The 9,117-nt window shown below is 38.7% G+C and overlaps 1 protein-coding gene across 2 annotated transcripts in view; it reads right to left on the bottom strand.

Moving 5' to 3' along the window:
- Positions 1-8,715, bottom strand: part of LOC124777072 (tRNA 2'-phosphotransferase 1) — a 68,937-nt gene extending 60,222 nt beyond the window's left edge. Inside the window, exons 1-2 of one of the 2 annotated variants that reach the window (XM_047252346.1) lie at positions 8,529-8,715; positions 5,406-5,558 (exon numbers count right to left, since the gene is read on the bottom strand). The gene's annotated coding sequence lies outside the window, so the exon portion shown is untranslated. The remainder of the gene's footprint in view (positions 1-5,405; positions 5,559-8,528) is intronic. The other variant, XM_047252345.1, reaches the window with a different exon arrangement.
- Between the last annotated feature and the right edge of the window lie 402 nt (positions 8,716-9,117).

Genomic DNA, 9,117 nt, shown 5'->3' on the forward strand with positions numbered 1-9,117 from the left:
TGTATGAAATCCAGATGGACACAGGTGTTGCAGTGCGTCATTTGGACCAGCTTCGGCCTTGTGTGCCGGCAAGGCCTGTTCCGAATGCCACTACACCACATTCGACTCTACCTGACGCTCGGGATCTTGGCACCTCTCATTACTCACAACGCACCCCTGTCACCATCATATCGGTGCCAGCACAAGAACGGACACTACCAGGAGACGTGCCCATGCAGGAACCGGATGATCATCATCTGTCGGAGCAACTCTAACGTGCCTACTTCTCCTATGGTCACCGACACATCGCCCATGCCTCCTGTTATAACAACCAGACTTGCCGCAATGGGTAGATTGGTGCACGGGGACCCAGCAGATTTGACCCTTACGTCTCCTGTCATCTCGACCCATTATCATCGGGGACACTTCCGTCCGTACGGGAAGCCTCCTCCACAAGACTTTACGGCCAGTCAAACACCTATGGACGTTAGCAATCTACAGGCCACCTCCATCAAGAGCAGTGCAAAAAATTCAAAGGGGGGAAAAATGTTGTGACTCGCCGATCTTTCAAAGTGCCGCCGTGCAGTTACACGCGTCCGCTACATGCGGCGCTGTCTGCCACCCATGCAGCAGCCGCGCCACCTAAGCAGCCAGCCAGCCAGCCAGCAGCCACTAGACTTGGACTCAGTGGTGATTTGAATGTTACCGTGTACACATGTCTTACTTTGTCTACTTGCTCTGCGCCTTACATGTGTTGTGTCGTTTTTGAAATATATGTGTTCAACTTGATGTTATAACAGTTACAAGAAAAATGTGCTGCTTTTGCAGATGCAAATGCGAAGAGTTCATTATGAGAAGAGAAATTAGGGAAATGTTTATTCAGAAGCAGAAGATTAATGACGATTTGTATACGCTGCATTTTGAGTTGGCAATGCTTGTTACTCCTTTAATGTTTGATCTTTTGTTTGTTGTTGTAGGGAAACAATGAATAAAATAGTGAATGAAACAAGGCTAATGCATGATAACAAAAAATTCTGAGATTAGTAGGTCAGTTTGCTGATGTTAGTGCACACAGCGAACCAAAAGTTGGTTTTTACCCTAGGGTGCTAAATCTGACAAACATCTGCTGGTCAGGCCAACGTTGATGAGACAGGAGGACCCTTCAGCAAAGTTACTAGAAAATGCCTGAATTTTTCAAAAGAAACACTTCCTGTACAATCACCAATATTCAGTCAGGGACAGTTATGAATTATTGAGTACATTAATGATATAATGGAAACTGCAGATCTGAAATTTGTGTCTTTGGGCATAGTAGACTTGCATACTAACATATTGTTGGGCAGCCCTTTTGAAATTATTAGGAACAAAACAGGCTAGCTTGGAATGAGATTTATGAGACTATGATCAGCTGTTTTTAAATTTGTGGATGGGCTGAGTGTGGCAAGTTCCATTTCTGACCAGCTAGCCGATATTTTTATTAATTACCTTGAAAACAAGTTTTTTTTCCTTGAAAATCTCAGACTGGCAGAATGTTTTAGATATATAGATGACACACTTTTGTTAATAAAATGCAACAATAATACATCTTTTGCAAAGTTTAATGGTTTACATGACAAAATCAAACTTACATGTGATGTGGAAACTAATATATTTTATATTTGGAGTGAAAATGGGAAACATGCCTTTGGTATTTTCCAGAAAAACACTTGTAATAATAGTTCTGTATACCTTCATTTAAACACCACCCGAGTCAGCATAGAAATGGGTTTTTAAGTTTGCTATTAACTGTCTATTTAAGCTCCCATTATCACAGGCTGAGTGTAAAGCAGTAAGATATTATCTAGCATATTGCAAAAGTGAATATTATCCACAGTATCATGTGAGTAATATTTACACACATCAAAAAAAGTTTTGCACCACCTCGGTTCCAAGAGTTCCAGAACCTGTAGAGAAAATTGGAATAGAGATCAACATAAACATAATTTCTGCCCTTTTTATTGCTCATGGAGACCACATGTTGCATGTTGTACCACCACCAGACAGTGAGACCTCCAGAGGTGGTGGTCCAGATTGCTGTACACACCGGTACCTATAATACCCAGTAGCATGTCCTCTTGCATTTATGCATGCCTGTATTCGTCGTGGCATACTATCCACAAGTTCATCAAGGCATTGTTGGTCGAGATTGTCCCACTCCTCAATGGCAATTTGGCATAGATCCCTCAGAGTGGTTGGTGAGTCACATCGTCCATAAAAAGCCCTTTTCAATCCATCCCAGGCATGTTCAATAGGGTTCATCTCTGGAAAACATGCTGGCCACTCTAATCAAGCAATGTCTTTATCCTGAAGGAAATCATTCACAAGATGTGCACGATGGTGGTGCGAGGTCAAGGGAAATGACTGATTCCAATTTTCGTAGTTTTATATGTAGGTATTGGTGTTTTAGATTAGATTAATACTTGTTCCATAGATCATGAATACGACACTTAATAATGATGTGGAACGTGTCAGGTTAATAAAAGATGTCTGTACAAGATATTACACTACACAAAATATTGCATGACACTAATGTTTAAGTTTTTTTTTTGTTTTGTTTTTTCCCCCTTAATTTATATCTAAAAATTCAGCCAATGAGTAGAAGGAGTTGTCATCTAGAAATTCTTTTAATTTATTTTTAAATATTAGTTGGCTATCTGTCAGGCTTTTGATGCTGTTTAGTAGGTGACCAAAGACTTTTGTGGCAGCATAATTTACCCCTTTCTGTGCCAAAGTCAGATTTAACCCTGCATAGTGAAGATCGTCCTTTCTCCTGGTGTTATAGCTACGCACACTGCTATTACTTTTGAACTGGGCTGGACTATTAACAACAAATTTCATAAGTGAATATATATACTGTGAGGTTACTGTGAGGATCCCTAGATCCTTAAATAGATGTCTGCAGGATGACTGTGGGTGGGCTCCAGCAATTATTCTGATTACATGCTTTTGAGCAATGAATACTTTTCTACTCAACCATGAATTACCCCAGAATATGATGCCATATGAAAGCAGTGAATGAAAGTAGGCATAGTAAGCTAATTTACTGAGATTCTTATCACCAAAATTTGCAATAATCCTAATAGCATACGTAGCTTAACTCAAGACGTTTCAGCAGACCATCAATGTGTTGCTTCCAGTTTAACCTCTCATCAATGGACACGCCTAAAAATTTTGAAAAGTCTACCTTAGCTACAGACTTCTGTTCAAAGTCTATATTTATTACTGGAGTTGTGCCATTTACTGTACTGGAGTTGTGCCATTTACTGTACGGAACTGTATATACTGTGTTTTATCAAAATTTAAAGAGAGACCATGTGCTGAGAACCACTGAATAATTTTGTGAAAAACATCCTGTACAATTACATCACTTAGTTCTTGGTTTTTGGATGTTATTACTATACTTGTATTATCAGCAAAAAGAACTAACTTTGCATCTTCATCAATGTGGAATGGTAAGTCGTTAATGTATATCAAGAACAGTAAAGGACCTAAGACAGAACCCTGTGGGGCCCCGTACTTGATAGCACCCCAGTTTGAGGAATCAGTTGTTGTTTTAACATTACATGAACCACTTATTTCAACTTTCTGCATTCTTCCAGTTAAGTATGAATTAAGCCATTTGTGCACTGCCCCCCTCAAACCATAATGATTAAGCTTATCTAAAAGAATTCCATGATTTACACAATCAAAGGCCTTTGAGAGATCACAAAAAATACCAATGGGTGATGTCCGGTTATTCAGAGCTTTTAATATTTGATCAGTGAAAGTGTATATAGCATTTTCTGTTGAAAAGCCTTTTTGAAAACCAAACTGACATTTTGTTAGTACTTTATTTTTACAAATATGGGAGGCTACTCTTGAATACATTACTTTCTCAAAAAATTTTGATACCGAGCTGTCAGAAGAGAGATTGGGCGGTAGTTGTTGACATCCGACGTATCCCCCTTTTTATGCAATGGTTTTACAATGGCATATTTCAATCTATCGGGGAAAACACCCTGCTCCAAAGAGCTATTACATACGTGGCTGAGAATCCTACTTATCTGTGGGGAACAAGCTGTAAGTACCTTGCTGGAAATGCCATCAATTCCGTAAGAGCTTTTACTTTTCAGTGAGTTTATTATTTTACTGATTTCAGAGGGAGAGGTTGGTGGAATTACAGTTGTTTCAAACTTCACAGGTATGGCCTCTTCTATTAGTAGCCTTGCCTCTTCTAGTGAAGATCTAGATCCTATTTTCTCCACAACATTTAAAAAATGATTATTGAAAATATTTTCAATTTATGATTGTTTGTTAGTACACTTGTCGTTCAGTTTTATGGCACTAAAGTCTTCCTGTGCTCTTGGTCAAGGGAAATGTCTGATTCCAATTTCCGTAGTTTTTGCTGTAGGTGTTGGTACTGTCAGGGAAGGAAGTGTCCGATTCCTATAGATTCTTGTAATTACTTTTTTGTTTGTCTTTTTGTGTGTTTTGGGATCATGGTGTGTATTTTTACTGTTATATGTAGCTTGTTCTCAAAAAACCCCAATTTCCTGCGGTTGTCTCATTAGTTTGATTGTATTTTAAGAGGAAGATGTTATTGTCTTATTTATATGTATTTTCATGTTAGTTGCCATGTGTATGAAGTGACATCATAGGTGCCATATTGGAGGCACTTAGAATAGCCATTTCTGCCATACTGATGACGTCATGGGTCAGAGCAGACGGGTGGAATCAGACACTTCCGTAATCCCACCCTTCCTGGCACAAAGTAACAATGCGGACGCGATCAGTATTGAACTACAGACAACACGAGACATATACTTGCTTCCTGGTGGAATGACTGGAAGTGATAGGCTGTGGGACCCCCCTCTGTCTAATAGGTGCTGCCCATGCATGGTTGTTTACATCTTTGGGCAGGATTAATGGCATCTCTGAACAGTCAAAGGGACTGTGCCTGTGATACAATATCCACAGGCAACACCTATCTTCAGAAGTTCTGGGAACCAGGGTGACGCAAAACTTTTTTTGATGTATGTATAACAAAACTGAAGTTAAAAGTCAACAAGGAGTTACACCTGTTGTGAGCAGAAAAGTAAAAGACAGCAACAGCAAATATATTTGTTTAACATACTATGGTACAATTAGTATGAAAGTGCCATCAGTTTTTAAAAAGCATAAAACTACAGTCTCATTTCTGACCACGAATAACCTTGGTTGAAGCTTAATTAGTAGCATTGACAAAAGAAGTATTTGTCATGAGTCAGTTGTTTATAAATTAGAATGTCCAGACTGTGATGCCGGGTTATGTGGACAAACTGGAAAATGACTTGAAGCGAGATTTAGTGAACACGACGCATTGGGAAGAAAGGCTGTAGCCTAGTACAAAATCTAATTTTTCTGCCTACCTGACTGCTTGTGGACACACTGTTCCAAATTTGACATCACGTTTGATGTTGCTACTTAGATGTGAGATGAGCAGATTTTAAGATCTCCAAGACAAGATTGAAATTTTTTGTCACCTGAGGTCTTCTGCAAAATTAGCTGTTTTGCTGTAACCACTGACATCATCATAGACAATAATGTTATTAACATCAATTCAGGACATCACATATTTCACAGAATTCTCAACAAACATGTTATACCAAGCTTTATTGTATGTCGTGTCATTCAACACCCATAACTCCAATTTCATTATGATCTTATTACGTGGAGTGCAACACGTTGTAAAATAAAATAAAAGATAATAACTGTGATCCGATTATACCAAGGTTTCGGGTTACTGGAAGCATATAATTCCATCCGTCTGTTTTGATCCGTGACATATTGGGGGTGGTGTCTGTGACGTCACTATGGCGCATTGTTTATGAGTTGGTTGGGTTTGTACATATTGTGTTGTTGTACGTGATGGTGCCCTCTGGTGGTAGATGTGGCTGTGCTGAGTTCCACATGTGGTATTGGGTTCATCTGAATTTTGATTGTCATCATGCTAACATGGTTTTGAGTTTAGGTCATTGGTGGCATAATGTGGGTGCATCTTTGTGCGCATGTGTGTGCATGCACGCACGCGTGTGTGTGGTGGCCAACCCATGTGGTATTGCTGGAAGCTTTTGTCGGTAAGTAATTTTTGCTTTGCTTTTATTCTATAGTAATTTTGATGTTTTGTCTGTTGTGTATTTATGTAGGTCAGTTGTGTTTTAATTAATGTTGTGGATATTGGGTATTTGATGTTTTTGGTATTGATAGCTGCACTTGAGCTATATGGTCAAGGGAAATGTCCGATTCCACCTTCCAAAAATGTGGGTATTGTTTCTTATTGGGATCAAGAGCTGCAGTTGACCTATACAGGTCAGGGGAAATGTCCAGTTCCTGGGGTTTTGTTGGTTAAGCAGAATGTTGTAATTTAAATTTTTTTGATGTTATTTGATTTATAATAGTGCTGTGTAAAGATGTCGTAGTCGCCATATTGTATACGCTGTAACTAGCCATTTCCACCATATTGATGGTGTCATGGATCAAAACAGATGGTGGAATTGAATGCTTCTGTAATGTCAAGCTTTCAAACATGGTTAAGGATTTTTTTGAAAAAAGTTTTAACATTAATTTTAATTCACATTTGTCGCATCAAGTTCACTGCATTGTTCCAGTAAGTCATTGCCAGTGATTACCTTACTTTGTAATTTATTTTATGCAAAATTGTTGTTATACAATAAACGCTATCAGTCTACTTTAATTTTATATACAAAATTTGTTTGAACAATGGTTATATACTTCATTGGATAGAGAAAGTTGTTCATCCTATATAATGTGCATCTTGGGTGGTTGTACAGGTCTGTAAGCAGCTGACTCAGTTTGAACTAAGCTATATACGTGCTGAGGTGGTGTAACAACATGTGCAGTTTGAAGCTTTTTTAGCCTACGTGACTCACTTGAAACGGTATGTTCCTTATTATAAAGTTCCTGTTCTGTATTACTGTGATACCAATCCTCTTTTATGTCATTCAATGTCCAGTTCCTTTTTAATTCTTATATTCTAATGATAGCTATTCTATAGCTGATATCTAGATCTGCAATGAAGTACTGCTTGAGTTGAGATTGACTGCTGATTTCCTTCCTGTTTTGCATTATATGGTTTATAGCGGTGGTGGTGGTTAGTGTTTAACGTCCCGTCGACAACGAGGTCATTAGAGATGGAGCGCAAGCTCGGGTTAGGGAAGGATTAGGAAGGAAATCGGCCGTGCCCTTTCAAAGGAACCATCCCGGCATTTGCCTGAAACGATTTAGGGAAATCACGGAAAACCTAAATCAGGATGTCTGGAGATGGGATTGAACCGTCGTCCTCCCGAATGTGAGTCCTATGGTTTATAGGATGAAGCCTACAAGTAAACATTAGTGTTTTCAGCAAAGCTCTCAACACGCTCAGCATCTTTCTGTGATTCTCTTGTATAATCAGAGCTTGCATAGTCTTTCATAGAAGCTGAATTTCTCATTAGGCCTATACACTGCATTCAGTTATATGGTGGATGTTTAATGAAACTAACGCTGTACAGAAATCTGATACCAGTATTTGGAAGAGTCCTATGGTTTATAGGATGAAGCCTACAAGTAAACATTAGTGTTTTCAGCAAAGCTCTCAACACGCTCAGCATCTTTCTGTGATTCTCTTGTATAATCAGAGCTTGCATAGTCTTTCATAGAAGCTGAATTTCTCATTAGGCCTATACACTGCATTCAGTTATATGGTGGATGTTTAATGAAACTAACGCTGTACAGAAATCTGATACCAGTATTTGGAATTTTCCACAATTTTCCGAAAACGTATAAATGATTGTCTACGCAGGAAAACCTATAATTGCTTGTATTTTATTCAGGAAAATTAAACCGTGCTGCCAAAAGTTGTGGCACAATAAGCTGCCACACTTTTTCTAAGATAATGTATATGAACACTGACAAACGTCCTTCAAGAAAACGATTCACTTCAAACTGGTTGTAGTTTTATTATCGAAGCAATTAGCTGGGCTACAAATCTCTTAACTGAATCTTATCTATAATTAGTCTTGAGATAGCTTGTACAGAAATGGTGCAAGCAACATTACAGAACATACTGAAGAAAGAAAAAATGTTCCTGGGGCAGAATTTAAGCTTAAACTAATGATATTCCCATTAAAGCGCTATCTAAATTCTATACAATAACGTGGCAAAAATATTACATCTTTGCTAATAATGTGTACGTTCGTCGTCTGATAATGCCGGACCAACTATCCTCGAAACTTATCAGTTTACGCTTATCGGGGAATCACAGCCCTGTGATATTCACACATGTCGGTATTTGTCGTAATAGTGACGTTAACGTATATATACACATTTTCTGGTACCGGATGTAAACTTGTTGACATTTCTTTGTGTCATTTCGCTCTGCAGCAAGCGGAATGCGGGGTGGGAAACAAAGTACCAGCGTCGTTTCCTCCCGTCATACTAAGGCACTTTATGGTAAGAACTTCACACTTTCAAGCGAATTGTTCGTTCATTACCTTGCTTATGATTCGTGCCTGAGAACAACTTTACAAACTGAGCTAAATGTAAATTAATTTATCACATTTCAATGACTGATTTTTTCTCATCTTCGAAACACAGCTTCAGATCACCAAATTTGATTAAATATTGTTAATTCTGCAGAACTCTCAATTAACACGATCCAAAAACACCTATGTTTATTTTCGTCACGCCAAAGACATTGCTTCATTCACACACAGACACACACACCTGCAACGGTTGCCCCACCAATCGCTAAAAACGACGTTCTCGATCATCGTTATTGTATCTACATCTATACTATATATACAATTAATATCCGCGATTTGTATGGCACGATGCATTTCTATTCTCTTCAGGGTGGAGTGTGAAAAAAAAACCTGAATAACTTGCGAGCTGGATTCACGATCCTCGGCAAGTGGTATGTACTGCAAATTAACACGAGATCCGCGGCAAACAGGCTTGTAAAGTGCGAGCTGCACATTATCCCGAGATGCCCAACACCAGGTCAAACTAAATTCCATTTACACTGTCCGTGTTCTTAAATAGGTGTATTTTCTGTTAAATCTTACCATGCTACAGGGGTAC

The sequence above is a fragment of the Schistocerca piceifrons genome, chromosome 2 (genome assembly GCF_021461385.2).
Source record: "Schistocerca piceifrons isolate TAMUIC-IGC-003096 chromosome 2, iqSchPice1.1, whole genome shotgun sequence".
Classification (NCBI taxonomy): Eukaryota; Metazoa; Arthropoda; class Insecta; order Orthoptera; family Acrididae; genus Schistocerca; species Schistocerca piceifrons.